This window comes from Betta splendens, chromosome 10, assembly GCF_900634795.4.
Source record: "Betta splendens chromosome 10, fBetSpl5.4, whole genome shotgun sequence".
Taxonomy (NCBI): Eukaryota; Metazoa; Chordata; class Actinopteri; order Anabantiformes; family Osphronemidae; genus Betta; species Betta splendens.
The window spans coordinates 16,860,361-16,880,017 of NC_040890.2; the positions used below are offsets into that span (position 1 = coordinate 16,860,361).

Genomic DNA, 19,657 nt, shown 5'->3' on the forward strand with positions numbered 1-19,657 from the left:
CATCCGAACAACCAAAAAACAACAGATTCATTGTCTGGGCCGAAGCGAGGCGCGTTTCCCATTGTGTCAGCTTCCTTCGTGCACAGACGCAAGTTTAGCTCTCACCTTTTCCAAAACAGATTACGGCATTCACACACGATGGTCGTGTCGGTTTCGCGCGCAGCTATGGAGACGTTTCTACATATCATTAGGCAGATAAGGCACTAGATGTTCCTCTTTGTGCCACTCTCCTCAAATGTGCCTTATTTCATACCACTTATCTTCAGACCTCCAACAATATGCATACTTGCAGCCTTCCTTGCTGGAATCATTATGTTTTTCTTTTTAAAGACGCAATTACATCTGCAATGCAAAGCAACAGCGAGCGTCGCGGTGCCGGAGCTTGTTTGCGGTGCTGCTGGTGAAATACGACGCGCAGGACGCCTTTTCTTCAGCGGCTTCTCTTTGTTATGTGTCTCACAGCTGGGTATCATTGATTTGCATGGCATGAGAAAGAGAACGAAGGCACCTAATTCTCCCGTTATCAGCGTTTCTCGGTCACTCAATCAAGCGTTATCGTAGCGTGCCGCTGGTTGTGTAATGACAGTAATAAATTTAAAAAGCAAACACCTCCCTTGAAGTTCATTTTAAGTTTCGGGGCTGTGGGGAAGGAGTTGCACTCTGCTTAAACACCCCGACGAGGGAGAGGAGAGGATGCAATTAAGTCCACGGTGCTGCAGCGCGGTCGAATGCCAGGACAAGGAATGCTGGTCACTTCAGTCAGTCATGACCTCAGCTAAGTACTAATACAGTAATCCATGAGGTAGGCTGTGTTTCCAGTACATTTATTTGTTTTTGTACGTCTCAACCCAAAAGATTGCGAAGGAAATTCAATTACTAAGGAATGTGGATAGTTTTGAAGTGACCGGCCACAGAGTGAGTCATAGGAAGAAATCTGTGCAGCAGATCACTTCAACTCCACGCCAGACACCGAGAGGCGTCGCTTGGACTCAGTTGCAAACGCTGCGCCACCAGACGGCCTCGGTGCTTTGATTTACTTTGGCTCATCAGACCTGCGCTCTGGCTCAAGTCAGGCACGGCTGTGTTGGGAGGCACAGATGAATCCGATCGCTCTGAATTGAAACACAAAAGGTCACCACGCTGCCATTATCAGCAAAAATGATAAAAGTCTAATTCGTCACCCTTCGTGGGGCAATAAATGCGAGCGGAGAGAAAGTGATGCCAATCAAGTGTTATCTCCACACACTCCCACAGTCCTGAGTCGAGGTCTAATCAGCCGCAATTAGTATAATCACCTATGTGGCTAAACCGTGAGTGTGCAGGGTCTTTAAGTAAGCAAATTAGTTTAGTAGAATGGCAGATAATGTTCAGGGACGCGGGGATGACAAGGGTTGGAGGTGGAACAAAATGGGTTTGAGTGGAAGGTGATGAGGAGAGAGATGAGCCGGCCGGTGATGATACCTGGAGGTGTCGTGACAAGGAACCCACAGCATCAAACAAACTCGGGAAAGGCGGACACTTGGGTGAAGCTCGATGGGTTCATCATCCCCCCCGCGGCTCCTGTAATGAGAAAGGAGAAGGAGAGGAACCAGAAACAGGGTTAGGGAGGAACAGGCTGCGGAAACGGGAGCAAATAAAGGAGAGTTTGGAGCTGGATGCATCTGGAGGAGAGCAGAGGCTTCATGCATGAACTTTTAGTTAACTTTTTAAACCCTGTCAATATATAAAGGCATTATATCAATTTTCTTTGCACTTGAGATCTCTCACAGAAAAGCCTGAAAATAGAGGGACTTTGCTTCTCATTATATGTGAAGATGCTGTTGTAGAGCTAAACACGGCATACGGTGATAGACGCGCTGTGTAGGTCCCTGAATGTGAATGAGTGACCTTACAAACAATAAATCTGTCTTCTTTATATAGTTTATATAAACTTCTTTTCATGTATTTCTCTTGAGAAGTGAGGAGCGAAAGCTCTGAGAGGCTCAAAAGTCACCACAAACTCAGCGAAGTACAGCGTAAAACCAACACTCCATTCATTATTCTTCAGAGCTTAGTATTCTCTCTCAACTAATAATCGCGTGGACAGAAACATGCTCACTTATCCAAGTTTACATTCAATATTAATATGCTGCATTCATAATTCACTAGGCCTGAATAATACACCGCTATTGCACAGAAATTGTCAACATAAACCACTGTGTAATAAGTGCTCCATCTCCAAGACAAACCCTTCACGTCTGAGCGCTGGTAGTGAAGTGAACAAATGAGAACAACCCACACGCAAGCAACAAACAACATGAAGAATTCAGCTGGAGTGGCTGTTGTGGGGATGACAGCCATCCAGAGGGACGCATTGATTAAAACACAGTGGATTCACAGGCACAGTTGTGAGTAGTTCAACTGCTTTTAACCATTTAAGGTCTGTTCAGTGTGAGTCCCATTACCTTTAAATCACTACATCTGAGGAGACCAGCTCATAATTAGTAGCCAGTGCATTCATTTGGTAGATGCCACTTTTAACAGCTGATTGCTCGAGCTAATGTTGTGTAGAAACAATTCAATTACACTTACTAACATGTATTGCACATCTACATGTACAGTCACGGGGGAAATCCCTGCAGGATCAAACTCACACTAATCTACTAATCTGCTCCATTCTGCACCAGTCCTCTGGTCGACACCTTTTAGAATCAGTTGAACGAGACAGAATCAATTTACAAAGACAACTGACTATGCGTTGGTGAGGTACTAGGCATTAACATCACTGTGTTCAAATAACAAATGGATGAACTCACAAATTACATACAAAGACATGACTGTATGTGATACTACCACGCTGAAATACTTGATTTTTATTACCTTATGTATTATAATAATAACTTATCACATAATTTCCATCAGGCGTCATTGCTACAACAATAATGAATATTTACTGTTTTCTTTTACATGTTTTTTAACGCAGTAATGTGTAAACCACTTGAACACCAAAAGGCTTTGGCCTCATTCAGCCGAACCCCTAGGGTTCGATGGAACCCAGGTTGAGACACGCGTCCGGAGCCAAACATGAGTGGTGCGTTAGTGGACGCAGGCTGAGAGCGGGTCGTCTTTGGTGTCCGTCCATTCTTTGAACTTCGCTCACATCCAGGGAACTGCAGAGCCACCGCTGCTGGACAAGGACCAAAGACGCGTTTGATGATTTCAGAGTCATAAAATGAATGAGACAGAAATTATGACACATTGTAGACTCTTGCATAGATTATATAATGCTTCTAAAAGGAGCCATCTTCACCACACAATCCTCCCCTCTTTCTGTATCAGAACTGTTCTGCTGGCGACAAAGCTTGGGATTTGCCGATGCATTGTACGGCGGCGTGGATCACTTCTGCTATCCCACTTGTGAACAAAAGAGACAAGCAGGCAGAGATTTATGAGGTACAATCACATTTGTCTGCGACAACTGGGACAAGGTTAGTGTAAGCTGACTCGCGACTGCCTCAGAAGCACTGGAAGCTGGAGAGCGAGGTAAAGACGCGGGAAGTAATTGGACGGGGACAGTGGGTTGGAGAGAGAGAGGCCCATGAATGTGATGTAGTAAGCAGTGTGCAAATTAGGAGGGGGGGCTTTAGAAGTACAAGTTGAATGCTGAGTTCTTTGTTTTCCACATAGCCCGTAGAAAAAGCGGGTGACTAGTCAAACCCGCAGCCTGCGCCGAAGCCCCCGTCCTACTTGTTTGTCCCAGATCTGCTGATGCCGTCCGCTCCCTCGTCTTTTTCTCACGTAGTTTTTCTCCAGCTGTGGGCATTTATTATTCAAACCGTTCCTTTTGAATTCTCCCTCTTCCGTGTTTTGCATAAGGATTAGCAGTGCAGCACTTGTTTTATTTTTATTTTTTCAAGCCAATATTCAAACATTTGAGTAACACTGAATGAGTGGAGTTCCTTTTGTCTTTTTTTACTTGAAGTGGGATTGAGCCGCTCCACATGGATCTCAGCCTGTCCAGGGATGAAGGATGCAGAACCGAGGGAACCCGAGCTCCATCTATGCTGCATCACGCGGGGGAACCTCCCCATTAATGGCTTTTGGGCTTTTTATTGTTGCTTCATTCGTCTCACTGCATGAGTGAATGAATCTTCTCCAGTTATTGAAGCTGAGTCCTGCTGCTGTTCCCACATCGCTCAGAAGTTAGAAAACACCCAACTCCGTGGGTAGAAGTGTGTCAGACGCTAATTGAAAAGGCAGAACACTATTGTTCCTAGTGGATGATCTTGTTTCCCGTCTGATGATTAGACCCAGACAACACGGTCCGTACTCATGCCCTTCACAGTATTCCCCATTCCCCACACCTCATGGAGCCACATGTGATACTACTCAACATCATAACATGAAACCAATGGGGCTTTCTCAAGTGAGTCTCAGAAGTTCATTAAAAATCTTATCTGAAGATGTTTTAAGTGACGTGATTAGGCTTGTGGAAGACCCCGGAGTTGGTGTGGAGCGTCCCACTGCTTGGTATCTCATCCTCTTTATAATTAATTTCGCTTCCATGAAAAGCAGCATCAGATACTTCTGAGACATCCTCAGAGGCATTACGCAACAATTACACCAAGGACCGTGCTATGAAAATGAATTATTAACCTGATAAAAACTCTAGTATTTCTAGACTGGAGACCCAATGCGTTTATTTGCCTTGCGTCTGCTTTAACTAAAACAATACAGACACATCATTTAACATCAGTGTTGCTTTCTTGAGTTTCGTTCAAAAACCCAATCAATTTTGAAAATCTCTCTATGCTGACCCTCGTTCATCGCCTTAAGGTTAAATCACAGCTAATTTCATACCTTAAACCTGAATAGATTAGCCACGCCTTCATTCATAACCTCCTGCTAAACATTTGCATTCTGCTAAAATCCGCCCGCGTTCTCCAACCACTCTGCTGTAGATTTTCTCCTTCTGCCGTCGAGCTGTTTCAGCGTTTTCTACTTGACCCTGCTCTCACTCCGGTGTCGGCTAAACTGCACTTTCTCCTTGTTCTCGCAGAGCCCATTTCTTTCCCACTTTCCCAAGGCTATACGCATCACCTAAAGTAATCCTGCAATATGCACCTGCTGCCATGATCAACAGAAACACGGCCACAGGGGAAAGGTAAACAGTGAGAGAAGCCGGTGGCTATGTGCATTCCTGTTCTCCAGCAAGTCAATTAAGCAGCAAATGACCCCTAGAATCCACTGTAATAAGCCAAGCACTACAGAACTGCCTTTAATATATCATAATGATGACAGTAATTGGATTGGACGGTTGATTGCATATTGTCAAGCTGTAAAGATACTCCAGTAACAGAACAATAAAAATAAAAGTGCTGACGATAAAAGGAGGTATAAAATTGGAGGTTCAGCGGGACTTGAGTCCACCTCAGTCCTGACAGACCTAAAAGCGTGTCGTTCCTGTTAATCAGCCACATCGCTCCTCCGTAAACACAGAACCCAGATAATCATCGCGTGCTCGTTGTTATTAACTCCGCGTTACGCTGAAGTGATCCACACCGAAACAATGCGCTGCCTCTGAGTGCTTTGCTGCCGTTCTTATGGAATAATAATGTGGCGGCGCAAGAGGCGCAGCTGCAATGAATTACTTAGTTAGCGAGAGTCACGCATAAACACAGCAACACGCAGGTTCTACAGTATAGAACGCTACGGAGCAGCTGCATCCGGAGCCCGGCGCGCGGTCAAGGCTTCAGGCTGAGGTTCTGACTCCGATCCATGTGGGTCTCAGGTTCCGCCCCAAACGCAGCACGAGCAAAAACACTTGGAGTGTGGTCACACCGTGAGCGTCAAACAGGTCTTTAATTAGACCTACCTGCCGATCACATGGCCGTCTCACAAGCTCTTTGGGCTCAGTAGTGATAGACTGATAATTACATCCCTCACAACTTCTGCTCTTGGTTTGCAGCGTCTGGACAGTTCATGTTGGAGTTACAGAGTTCAGCCACAGTGATCAAGCAGCCAAAGACCTGCGATGTTCACCTCTCTTTGATTGCGTAACCTTTGTACTTGTTCACCCATTTCTGGTTTGCTCCTGACGCCCAGGTCCTACTTTCATGTGCTGTAGCTTTGCCTCGGCCTCGATCTGAGGAAACACATTCATACTGTGGTGATCTACTGTACGTTTGGTTAAACAGTCTTCAGCGCTGCAGAAACCAGTGAGACACTTTTATAAAATGCAGCCAAAGTTAGCTCATTAGAAGAAAAGCTGGAAGTGACAAATGTTTAATTCAGTGTGGAGACTCCTAAACCTCCAACATGGCACTGACGTACTGTACAGTACGTACAGTAAAAAATACTTTTCCCTCACTCCTTCAGCAGAACGTTCCTCGTCTCACCCCGTTTCTTTGGAGGACGCCTGTACATCTATTAATATCCACACATTATTTGTAAAGAGTTTGTCCCTGAAATGATCCCACGTTAGCAGTGAGTGTATTTCTGCCCCACCTCCTCAGCATCAGAAGTGCAGTACTGGAGGCTTGAAAGTACACATCGTAGTAAACATCTACTGTAAGTAAACATATATTTGTTATTCACAGGTCTGTAGGGATTAGAGCGTCCTTCCTTCTAATCATTCGCTGAAGAATTAGCCACAAACGTTCATCACCAAAATCCAACTGGAATCATTTTATAGCTCCTTAAACACTGTAATTATACATTGCAGCGAGAACTTTGCAATGCAGCTTAGAAAGTAAATGGGCACAAACGTGTGTAGGAGAGCGAGAAAGTATGAAAGCGCTGAATGTTTTGGCCTTGTGTTAAGACTGGTGAAAACATTCCAGTAAGTGGTACTCAGGGATGCTGAGTTGTCTTGATGATCACATTTGTCAAAGGCCCCACCATTGATTTTGGAAGATAATTATCTTGAGGATGTAACCAAGGTCACTCCATGGCTTTATTAGAAGTGAGAAAATCTTCAGCTGAAAACTCGCCTGCTCCATTACCAATTCATGAGCTTATAATGACTCAATGATATTCCCCTCACCGACGCGCCGTTTCCTCCATGAAGATCTCTTTCACTGATTAATCATTCAAATTTCATTTCCATTGTGTACGTTTACAGATGGATGATGAGTCGTTAATAAATATTTATGTCTTTATTTCATAATTTATTTTTACTGCCCAATCAAAAATTTTAATATCCTGGGAAAAAAGTTTGCTAAGTCCAGCTAAACACCCACTAGAAGCGCTTCAGCTAAGCCGTGGGTAAACGCAGTAACATGCATTGATTCCATGTTGTGTGTTCAGCTGCAACGCGTTTAACGTCATTCCCCGAAGCTGAAACCGTCATTCAAAGCTTTTGCCTCTCAACCACGCTTGAATCTGGAGGCACCGTGTTTTCAAAGAGCAAAGATTAGAGATTATTGCAAGTTTAAAAAAAAAAATAATTAAAAAAAAGTCATGCGACATTCTATCATTCTCCCCGGGTGTGCTCATATTTTGTACTACAAGAGAAAAATATGAGGGAACATCAAGAAATTTCACATCAAAGCTGTCTGAAAATCAGGGATCTCATTGTTATGTTTCAGGAATTTGGCTACACTCTTTTGATGTACCTTTCAAAGCCACTCAGAGCCACGACGTCTGTCTTCCGTGCACCTTCTCAACAGGTAAGACAGAGCAGACAGTCTGTCCCAGCAAATAACCAAGGCTGCAGGGAGAAACCTTGATTAATTTCCCTGTCGCTGATTATAGTGGCCTTTGGTTCTTTCTGTCCCTTAGAAAACTTGCATCATGCGTGTGGATAATTCTTACAGCCTCTTTCCAGTGTCTGGAAATATGCCTCAACACATCTGTCGATTGGTGTGGACTTTATAAAACGTGATGTGATAACCATTAAATACTCTATTAACCATAAGGTTCTTCTCTCCTTTTTCTTTCTCCCACTTTTCATTTCTTTTCTATTTGGCTTTGCCCACAGCTTGATTCACGGCCCGTGTTAGACTGACAACTAATCAATGTACGACCCTTTTTTGGTGAATCTATCTTCAGTGTGAAGAAAACATCAGTTTAGCCTCTTGGCCACGATGGGCCGAGAAATCAAACATTGCACAGCGTCTGTAAAGTTGAGACTGAACAATGGAAAACTGCCTGTTCGGCCGGTGTCATCCAGAGTTCAACAGTTGAACAAATGCCTGGTGGGAGCACCTTGCGTTTCCAGTGGTGTAAATTCTGTGGTCCGAATCAGAGCACAGTTAGCAGAGAGGCCATTGAAAGCCAGCAATTCTCATCTGCGGGTCAATTTGTCAAGTCACTGCTATTGATCAAGAACATATCCCACTGGATATACACTGAGGTTATTGCTGAGCAGCAAAATACTAGTTATTACCACTTGCACTTTTCTCACGTCTGTCTTTCACATGTTGGCGTTTTGTCATGTGGACCTCGGAGAAAGGCCGGTCAGCTCCAAGTTTCCGCCGAAGGCTGTCGGAGGTGTTGATTGACCTCTGCTGCCCTGAACCGTTCATTCGGATGATTGGACGTCCCCTTGAAAACATTTACCCTGACTGAACAAGCCACTTAGTCCGCCAAGATGAATAAAGATGAGCCGGGACCGCCACCATGCAATTTGGGAACGCCCATCACTGCGAGGGCCCTGCGTAGATCTAGGAGCAAGTAGAACAGTCATGAACCTGCGGACGGTCATAACGTCCGCTTGTTTGTTTGAATTCAAATAATGCGTGGCTGTTTTGAGCGACATGGACATGAAAGGCAAGTATTCAAATAGGTGCTGAGGTTCTCTTCTTACATCATTAGCTGGAAGTGTGGGTGTTTTTTCCACACTTCGGATCAGACGTGCCTTTTTACCATAAGGCACTAAAGATGTGAACAAAGTTATCTTAGTGGTTTTGCCCTCAGGCTCGCTCTTTTGTATTTGTCACTATTTTTCCTGCTAACGGCACAGTCTCGGATGATGATGTCCCCAGACCACCGCTACCAATTATTCTGGGGACTTGCTGACCTTTCATTGAGCTCAACTGTATGAAAATCCCCAAAGAAAGAACATTTGGCATCAGTACAAGACTCCTCCAAACAGAATGGCTCCATTGTAATTAAATATTCTGTACACTGTTTGATTTACTCTGATGTATTGTTCTGGAGATGGACATGGAAAATGGGTTGAAGACTACAATAACTGACTCATTGTTTCAGGCATTCATTAAAAGCTGCTCAAATATGCAGATTTGCTCATTTGCTACTACTGGTCATGTGCTGCTATAATTAAATGTACTTGGATGTTTACATTCATAATTACAGACATACAATTATTGAGCCTACAGTCACGAAAAACAATTAAGCAAATAAGAATTTGAATGTAGTTCATATTTCTCTGCATCACTGACTTGTTGTATGTGATTAGTCCAGTCAGTTATTCTGGACATTTATTCCTTTATTTGCCATAAAGTCATCCAGAATTAGCAGCGCCTTAGTTTCACTCGCAGGCTCCGTTTTAGCTTAAATAGCTACATATTGATTATTTTCTGTTAAATGTAAACCTGTGGATTTATGCTAAATCAACATTAATTAACTTTAGGCATAATGACTCATATTTACTGTTTCTGGACATGAGACAATTAAAAGAAGGACAAATTATTTGTACAGTCCTGCTCCTCGCCGTGATGACTGTGTACTGTAGCTGCATCCAGCCAGTAACAGCCCTGTTGTGGCTTTGATGATGAGGCTGATCGGGGCCTTCGTCTTCTGCCACACATGATGACAAGCAGTTACAGTGGAACTTCCTCGTGGGGCCTGACAGGCAGCACAGACCTTTAAGCCTAATTCACTTAAACCAGATGTGGGCTGTGGCTTTAAACACTCATTTGATGTTGCTAGGGAACCAGAACAGTAAATCTGACAACTGTAAAAGCAAAACAATAAGCTTGAAGACACTAAATATCGCTTCAGAACCGAGGTTTTTAGCTCAATCGCAAGATGGAGGACTAAGCAGAAGCTGCGCTTCTCTAAAGAGGATTTAGACGGAACCCTGTTTTTTCTTTAATCATGTGGTTTGTTCTTGCATAAAGACAGACAGACCGCAGACACACAGATGGATAAACAGACACCGTACACAGATACAATATGAAACACACTGACAGCTTGATATTAAAAATCATTGTGTCTATCCAGTGTTAATAATGACTATCTGACATGTGCTGCTGAGCCACTCAGTTACATAATGAAAAAAAAGAGTTTATTAAAGGCTGCACTGACATTATACTGACTTCATCAGTCCCAGCCAGTCTTTCATTATTTAGTGAAAGATCCCCTTTGTAGGATGAGGAATAGGGATTTTTATTGAGCATGATTAACATGTGTTGATGTGCCTTCCTTTGTAGTGCTTGGCAGCTAGCCTCTGTCTCTGTGTAGAGATGCAAACATTCGGTTCATGTTGAACAAGACACAAGAAAAGAGTGGGAGCTGTGAGACATTCAATTGCCTGGTAGCTAGGCAACCCTAGAGAGCTGCTCTGGAAGACCTTGAGATGTCTCCCATAATATCACAGTCGCGTATTACTGTTTGGAGGCTTGCTGGGACTCTGGACTTTTTTGAAAAACTCAGACGTGTCAAAGTATGTTGATGGGATGAATCGGAATTTTGCGGAGCGCATGAATATTGGATAGGATTCTTAAATAGGCCACCTCGGAGTTGTCACTAGCGTATGTGAAAGGGGAAATTATGCACGACGCCGCTGAGGAGGCTGCCGCCGTGCGCTCACGTGCGTTCTCTGAGGGCGAGGGATAAATAATGGACGTTCTCACGCGCGGGGTGCTTGGGTGGCCTGAGGCCAGTTTGTCCTGATCTGACCAGTCAGCTTAACAGTAATGTAGTCAAAGGAGCGAGCTGACAGACCTGACTCTCACTCTGCATTCAGAAGCTCCTTATTTCACCTCCTGCTGTGAGAAAGCTCTAAGCTCATTTTATAAATAACAGACATTTCTAAAAAGGAAATGACTGTTATTTTAAGGTGGTGACTTCAGGACATAGAATAGTTAACTTTTCAACAATGTAAATGATGTATTTTTTGATTTAAAAACTTGGAACATGTCTGTAAACGTGGGCTCTGATCCTCTGCACCTCTTATATCTGGCTTGCGCTTCATTATTCAGAGTTGTCTGGCCGTAGAACACGGCCGCCCTCTGCTCCTGCTCCCGAGGAGTCCCTCGCCTGACTGCCAGATGAAAGCGCAGCCCGGTGATTCACCTGTGGCAAAAGGAGCCCTCTGCTTTTAGGGGTCGCTCACCCACACGCGACGCAGGTTCAAAGCTGACGTTCGGTCGGAGACGGGAGGACGGCGGAGAGGACGGAGATGAAGGAAGGAAGAGGGAAAGAGAGGGAGACGGCGCTGGAGAGAAATGGGGCTGTAGATGGAGGGGGGGGTAAGCGGCTCAGCCTGGTACTGTATGGGAGCAACAGCAGCGTGGGCACTCAGCATCATGGCAGCAGCGTCTCCGAGGGGGTCCTGTTATTAGCTGTGTTTGTCTTCCTGAGCTTTCCTGAATGTCGGAATAACAGACGCAAAGTCCACAAGCCGGGCTTGTGTATGACATAATGTTTGCGGGTTCCCAAGGTACTAGGTGTTTTACATTTTCATGTTTTTATTGGCATATTTCATCACAGCACTTTCTATATTTCACCATTTAATTAGGAAGAAAAGCAGAATAAGTCTCTTTCCTCTTATTGCCTCAGGGTCCTCATCACAACGCTGTCCAGTATCATCCTCTGTTGCACCAGACGCGTAACATCATCTACTGTAGGCTGCAAAATTCTCTGTTCTAATCTCTCAGTCTTTGTCATCCAATGGAGCGTCTCAAATCACGGAGCGCACGGAGAAATGTCTAAGTTTGAGGCAGCACAATCCTGCTCTGACCTGAGAGGAGGGGGGTCTATATGCTACTAGAACAGGGTAGTGAGGTTTATTCTTCATTTTGTATTGGTTGATTAGTGTCAGACTGTGTTTGTAGCTGAAGGTTGAGTTTGTGTTGTTTTGTCTGACAAATGTGGGAGAACTTTCCATATTTTAAGGGGTTTCAGAGCCAACGCATCTAAGTGCATCTGTAAAATAATCTCTAAATGCTGTAAATGTTGTCATTAATCATTAGAATCAGTCTGTCAGAAGAACAAGGGACCTGCTGTTATTTATATATATTGGTTTAAAATGTTTTATGATGTTATGAGTCCCAGCATCATTTCAGTGCATAGGACTCAGCACGTCACAGAGCTGACGGCTGCTCCAGCACCGCGTGCCTTAATTATCACTCATTCTGTGATAGGAGTTTGTTATGGAGAACAATAGACTATTGATCCTTCGGTGGGAATGGCTCACATAGTTAGCTACAGCACACTCATCTGGGGATTATGCGTCCTGATAGATGGAGCACAACGAGCGGGGGGATAAACAATGCCACGCTGCTGCCGTGTGGAAATCATCTTTCATGTACAGTGTATGCTTTAAATTATACACAGTCCCAGGCTTTGAGGGCCACGAGGTCGTGGAGCTGCCTCGGCGGATAAATCGTGCAGATGCAACTTTTTCTGCAGTCAAGGCAACACTACTAAGTGTTTCTGCAATGTGGAGCAATAGGAAGATAATGAAACCGAGGTTTGATGTACTGTAAAATATTCACAATGTGTGACGACACTGATTTGTTCATGAAAATTAACAAGCTCAGTGTAGTTGTTTGTATCAAAGCTCTACAAAGCTTCTGGGACCTTCAGACAGACCCTCTGCATATGATATAACAAACATTTTCCCTAATAGAATCTCCCAACAATCCACACATTAGACACAATGATGCAACAAACTTGCAAGAGAGTCTAATTAAAAAGACCCCAAAAGCATGATCAGCTCCATGAATCATCCCCTGACTGATATCATACGTTGAAATGTCAGTAAAGTCTATAGAGATTGCAGGTGGAGAGCAGGCAAAAAGCCTCCGTTATAAATAAAGTAATTTAGAATAAATGTTAACATCTGACATCGCGGCACCTCAGGTGTGACACCTGTATTAATGAAGCACACACACACCACGTCTGAATGAACAAATAAAGCCATGCATCTTGGAAATTACCTCTCACCCAGCGCCCCACAACAAATCACTATCCTCTATGAATTTTAATAAGTTTAAAATAGGACCTGTATTATATGTGGAACATGTAACACCTACTGTAAGATGCAGTGTGGATCAACGTTAGGGAAAATGTGGCGGCCGGTCCACAGGATTAGCAAAACCCACTTAATGGCAACGATGAGATGGACTTTCACTGTAGCTGCAGCAGCACTGCGTCGTTTGCACTGCCGCTGTGCCACTGGGAGGTGTGACGTGCAAACAGCTGTGGGGATGAAGTGGATGTGATGTGGCCCAGAGGTCGAAGAGGCGATGGTGCGGCGCCTCGGCACCAGGAAAACCTGGACCGGTGCGGCTCAGAACAAGTGGGATCAGACACCTGTCACTCAATCAGTCTGGGCTCCGAAACTAATGCACCGAGACTACAGTAAATGAAAAAAGGCCGCAGCAAACCTGAAGTACTGTGTTTGTGTGCAGGCTGAAAACATCAGAAACATTAAGCGGCGTTTGCTCTCAGTTAAAGCGGTCCTTGCAGCGCTCGGCGGTTGCTCGGCGCTCACCCTGTCACAGGCGTCGGGGTTGCACTCACAGGCAGAGCTCACGCTTTCTAACAATGCATGTAATTCAGGGTGCCATCGTGGCGGCGCCGCTGTCATTCACCACGAGCCACCGCTCACAGCCGCCCGTGGAAGCGCTGGAGCAGAAGGGGGTCGGTGCAACGTGGGTCCGGTTTCCTCTGAGCTCAACATGAAGTCTCAACATCAAGATCCAGCACATCTGGACACATGATGCTCATGATCTCAGTCCTTCACGATGAGCGGACGGACGCTGCTTTAAAGAAATGAATAACAGAATTGCTTTAGTTACAGTTCATACGATGCAACAGATGGGACAGGTCAGACACAAAGTGGGAAAGGCCAACATGCCGTAAAGTAGAACAAACGGACCAACTTACTGTAATTTAACTTTCCCAGCGTAGCCAACAACACAGGACAAAACAAGGATAGGATTCCAGGCAGCTCACAGCCCCAGTGCCCCACAGAGAGCTCCAGCAGCGACGTACAACGGCTAACAATCTCCTTACTGCATACAAAGAAGGTCAGCGGAGGAGCCCGGAGGTGAGAAACAACAAGCTCGGGCCCGAGCATCGCGTCGTCACGGCAACCAATCAGCCGGGCCCGCAGCTAATCCGCCGAGTGTCACCCCAGTCAATCAGGGAGTCGCACAGCTGACAATATAAATCAATAATTACTGGTCGCACACACTCCCCGAGAGGAAGAAAGCCCAGCGGATCCGGGCGCCGCCAGAGTGGCGGTCGCGATTAAGTGCCAGATAAAATGGAAGCAACTCGCACGCGCAGCAGGAGCCGCACAATAGCAGATACACTCAAGGTTAGTGGACAGTTTTACTTTGCAAATGTAGCAGCATTTAAATGAAATTGCTTCCATTTGTAATGCACTGGAGAGAACAGCAAAGTGACTTCAGCCCTGCGCAGTGCGTTCTGTCCTCTCAACGACAGAAACCCCGTCCAGATGTACAGCGCACACACACACACACACACACACACACCGCAGCGTTTATTAAGAGGCCTCTTTGTGCATTTGCCACATAAAAGAAGCCCGATACATTAAACTCCTCCTCACAGCGCGTACGCGCTCCAGCATGACTCACAGCAGAAAACAAACTGAAGAATGAATCGGATGCATCAGGAACCGAGCGCTCACTCTGTACTTGACGTGAGTCCTGATCCTGCTGACCGCGGCGGCCCCTGCTACAGTATCACCTTGTATAATTAGATGACATTGCATGACATCAGCTCGTGACACAGCAGCGCTGGCGGTCCAGGATTTTCACAGAGCCCGGGAACATGTGACGATGCTGGCGCGTGAGGACGGTGATGAGGCTGGTGATGAGGAGGATGATGATGATGATGATGATGATAGCGTCCGTGCCAGTGGCTGTGTGTGCGTGCACTCTTTCTGTGTGATGAATATCCGTATCCCAGATGGCTGCCTCTCCACGAGACGGCGCGTGCGAACCCTCACAACCAGCGTGAGGCTTCGGCAGCCAGCCTCCGTCTCCCCACCAAGGTCACCGTCAGCAGAGAGCTGCAGAGAACCGGGAAGTGGAATATCTCCTCTGCTGACAGCTGCACTTTAAATGTTACCTTGTGAAAGAGATACTACGCGTTCAAAGAGGAGGCAACGCTATCTTGATGCCGCTCTTGTGCGCGCCCCAAATCCTCAGGCTAGAGCCACAAGAACAATTCTATTAATAGCTTTAAACCTGATGAAGGTTTATTTGGAAAAAAAAAAAAAGAAACGGATCCGAGCAAAATCGGTTTCAAGACCTGGAGAATACATGTGCTCCTCCATGGGCCACGCTCACGTTGCATTTGCCACCTCTGTTATAGAGACCGAGGGAAATGAGGACTCACGGCACAGCGTATAGTGGGGAAAACAGTTCCAACCTCCTACAGTTTCCATGAGTCATGTTTACTAGAAGCGCAGTGAAAGGCCCCATACGTGCCGTGCAGCTCGAACCGCCAATTCTCTACACCTGCACCTTTATAGACATACATGTTTAAAGAATGGTACTTCATTACATTCTCCTCTGTTTTCTTAAAGCTTAAAGCTTCTTTTTTCTGCAACATTTTGTGGTATTTTGTTGTATTTCTTAAATCAAAGCAGGGCGATCAGTAAGTAAAAGCCCTTAACAGCTACCGTACATACAGTATTACCATGTATTTGTTGGAACCTTCTACACTTCTCTGTAGATTACAGCTACTGAGGCTCTGAGGCCAAGGCAGGATAAACTTATAAACTTGGTATTGTCAACAAATCCCATGAAAAGACCAAAACCAATAATGCATCTTTCTTTTCCTCAGTTGCAGCATGTTTGTGGTCTGGTCTGCTTCGAACTTGAGACATAAATTATTATCAAATGGTGCTGAATATCCTCTTAGGTGTAAATGTAATTTCCCTTTGTTATTAATAATAGCTGGTGATTAAGAGGTTGACTGGTTCAGTTAAGGCCTACAGTAGAGTACAGTACAGCACAGTACAGTAGAGTACAGTACAGTACAGTACAGTACAGTACAGTACAGTACAGTACAGTACCGTCTGGGATCGCGGGTGCTCAGGATTCTTTCCTAAAAGCAGTTATCAACGTGATCAAATTAAAATTCTAGTTTAACATAATAGCTGGTTACAGCAAAGAATACATAATTCATTCAGTCATTTAACAGGCCTTGGAAATAACTTTTTAATGGCGCTAAGCCTCGTAGCCTCATAGAATATTCTGCACTGTGACTAACGCTCTAAACTCACACACGGCAATCGTCCATGGTCCAACAAATTCATATAAAGTGTGTTCAGCCAGTGTTGCACAGATCAGACACGGAAATGGATAAATGACGTTATGACTAATGCCGAAATACTTAAGCTTATTTTCTCCTGATGTGGGAGGTCGTCAAGCTGGTCAGTTTCATAAAGCTCCATTGTGAGGACGGAGGTTCATTTAGGGAGAACCTTGAGAAATTCTGCATGCGAGAACAAATCATGATTGAGAGACGCTGCCGCATATGAAAGGTCAGTAAAAGGAGGTTGAACAACAAAGCCCTGACATAATTAGTGCTATCGATTCAGCAATGAGTCTGTGCTTCACTCTACTGGAAACACGTCAGCGCTTCCCACAGGAAGGAACGGCGTCAATCAAAGATTTACATTACTGAGTCGTATCAGTGACATTAGAGACGTGCGTGTTTTCATGTGTTTGTTTTACTAGGTCGCCACATTCACGCAGCGGCTCTGTTGCTTTTAATGGGCTTAAAGAGATGGGCCACATTACTCTTATTCTGGCATCCTTCCATCGGTTGCCTGTCGTTGTGATTGATTCAAAAATGTGACTGATAGCTTTTAGTGCTTGTCACGGTGTTGCTCCGGGCTACATTTTGGACCTTTTAACCATCCATGAGCCATTGTTCAGCCCCTGAGCCCTGAGCAGGGGTGCACAGACATAGGCTGTGTTACACAAGCTAAAACAATGTTCCGTGCTGTCACAAGACACAATGCTGCTGTTAGTTTTCTGCATTTCCGTGACGCACTATTTTTTAAGCTTTGTTCTTTTACCTGCCTGCTTGGTAACGTCTGAGCCTGTTAATAATAAGAAGAAGAAGAAGGAGAAGCACAGTACACTGAGTTGTCCTGTAGTAGTAGAATGAAAAGTATCTAAATATGACAATCAATAGCTGAGTAAGAAAATACAAACAAAAACCTGGTAAATTACAGGAAAAACATGACGTCAGCTGCATCCGAGCAAAGCACTTATTAAGATGTGACTCATATGTTACCAGATCCTCAGTCCAGCTGAACGAAACATAAGCAAACTGGGGATAAATGGCTGCCATGTATGTACAGAAATGGCATGTTTGGACACATTAGTCATGGAAAATCCTAATAAACCCAGTTGTGGCTGTGATGAACCTGCTGCCTCATATATTACAGCTATAAGGCTCATCTCCATTAAATAGAATGCACCTTGTGCAGTTAAACACTTTTTCAGGTGTGTGTAACCTGCAAACAGGTGATATCATTCTGACCTCTGACATTATTCTCAGCAACAGTCGCTCTAGCATCCATTAAATCTTACCTTTAATTTGCAATCCCAACTAATAATAGAGTTAATAAAATGTGTTCCACGCAGACTAGGTTGCGTTCAGCTACACCTGTTAATTGCCGGCGCTGAGCTGTGCGTGTGCTGAGCTTCTTCTCAGGGTGAACACTAGCAGGAGTCAGTGGGAGCAGCCAGACAGCTCTGACAGTCAAAGCCTTATTTAACTCTCACGTGCAGAGGTTTTAATTGTTTCATCTGAGCGATCTGATGACTAACGTCATCCTCCCATACAGCGCCAGCACTTAGGTGACTGTGACGTATTTATAGCTCTGCACGCGGGAATGAAACGGACAATTGTCTTAAGTTAATCCCCTGAAGGGATTTGTGGCATTGCTGCATTGTAACTCATCACTTTGGAAACTGTGAAGCTGCAGGTTTCACAGATTGCTGCTTAATCTGTGCCAACACTGTTGGAAGGTTTGGGTTTTTTGTAGGCTTACAGTTAGGCCACTCCGCAACATTTGTAAATGCCAAGAGTAAAGAGAAACAATGACAACGAGACAAATGACTTTTAGAAATATTATTTTGTAATATTTAAAAACTAATTAAAGACACTTGGGTTCTTATTTGCAAATGCGACAAAAGTAGCTTTACATTCATTTTAATGCAGATATGACTTGTTATGACTACGCATTTGTAAAGGTCTGTTTTATCTTGTGTTGAAAGTCTTGCACAATCGGGACGTCATTCATCTCAAACTCTTACAGACGAGCAGATCAGTAATGTTGTTGGTGGATGCCGTCTCCACATTTACCACAATACTGTACAATTCACAATAACTTTAAATCCTACTGCACCTCCCACTGGCAACATTCAAGAGGTCAGCAAAGACATCAAGAGCAGCGTGAAAGAATTACGACCATTTACCCTTTCAACACCTACTCCCATAACAAGTGGAGAGAAAAAACCCTGAACTCTTCACTTTCTGCACCGAGGGAGACCTTTGATTTCTAATTGCGATATAGATCATGAATGGAGTGCAGCGCACCCATGGGTGTGTTTTGTGAAGTGCTGTAGCTCTTCAAGCGTGGGGTCATTCTTTTCCTACTGTAATGTCCCTTTGAAGGCTTCAGGGGATTTGGATGATAGAAGTCAGTGACATTTGGAGTCTGCACAACAACTAAAAGGCGAGCGGGCTTTAAATATGCAACCGGACGGGACGGCGTCACGAGAGGCAGCGCCGACCAGTGAGGTCCCGTCCGGAGGAGAAGCTGTAGCTCCAAAAGTCAACCATGCTGCGTGTGACATACTGAGAGAGTTAATATATGCATAAAAAGCAAATATGAAGCCTGTGTTCATCAGTTTGACTCACACACTGACTAATCCCCAAATAATGAACATTAGCAATCCTTTTGCACCATCACTGACAGATGCACTGTTGTATAACTGTCATTTGCATATCTATAAAAGGAAAAGCGCTGCGTTGCTGATTTGCTGCAGTGCACAGAGTTTCGCTTCATAGATCACAGATTTGGGATTTTTTTGATAATCCTAACCAAGTGTAATTGCACTGGAGATGCAGGACAGTGATCTGAGGTTTTGTCTTCTTTATCAACAAGTTGTCAGATGTACAGGGAGTATAACACAGCATGTAATTACGACATCTCTAATTACTGAGATGGGATTTATCCTCGTGCAGAAACAAAACAACCGTGGCTGGAATCAGTTCTGTGTGGATGCTTTCAGCCCACAACCAGGTCACAGGGTCACGTGCCAATTAGCAGCTTTTGTAAGTTCCTTCTACATTGATCGTATTGTCCGTGAATTGTACATTGTGGTATGATTTCTCCTTGGACAAATTAAAGAACTTTTATTTTGCTGTGGAGCTTCAATTCTCTACGTCAACCTCAATTTCCAGTGCCTTTTTTTACACCAGA

At 44.5% G+C, this 19,657-nt stretch overlaps 1 protein-coding gene across 6 annotated transcripts in view; it reads right to left on the reverse strand.

Annotated features, from left to right (window-relative positions):
* Positions 1 to 19,657, reverse strand: part of lingo2 (leucine rich repeat and Ig domain containing 2) — a 251,085-nt gene that overhangs the window by 149,292 nt on the left and 82,136 nt on the right. For 4 of the 6 annotated variants that reach the window (XM_055512306.1, XM_055512305.1, XM_055512310.1 and 1 more), the window contains one exon: positions 1,462 to 1,560. The gene's annotated coding sequence lies outside the window, so the exon portion shown is untranslated. Of the gene's footprint in view, positions 1 to 155; positions 1,113 to 1,461; positions 1,561 to 4,461; positions 6,125 to 19,657 lie in introns of those variants that run through there. The other 2 variants (XR_008695839.1, XR_008695848.1) reach the window with 2 other exon arrangements.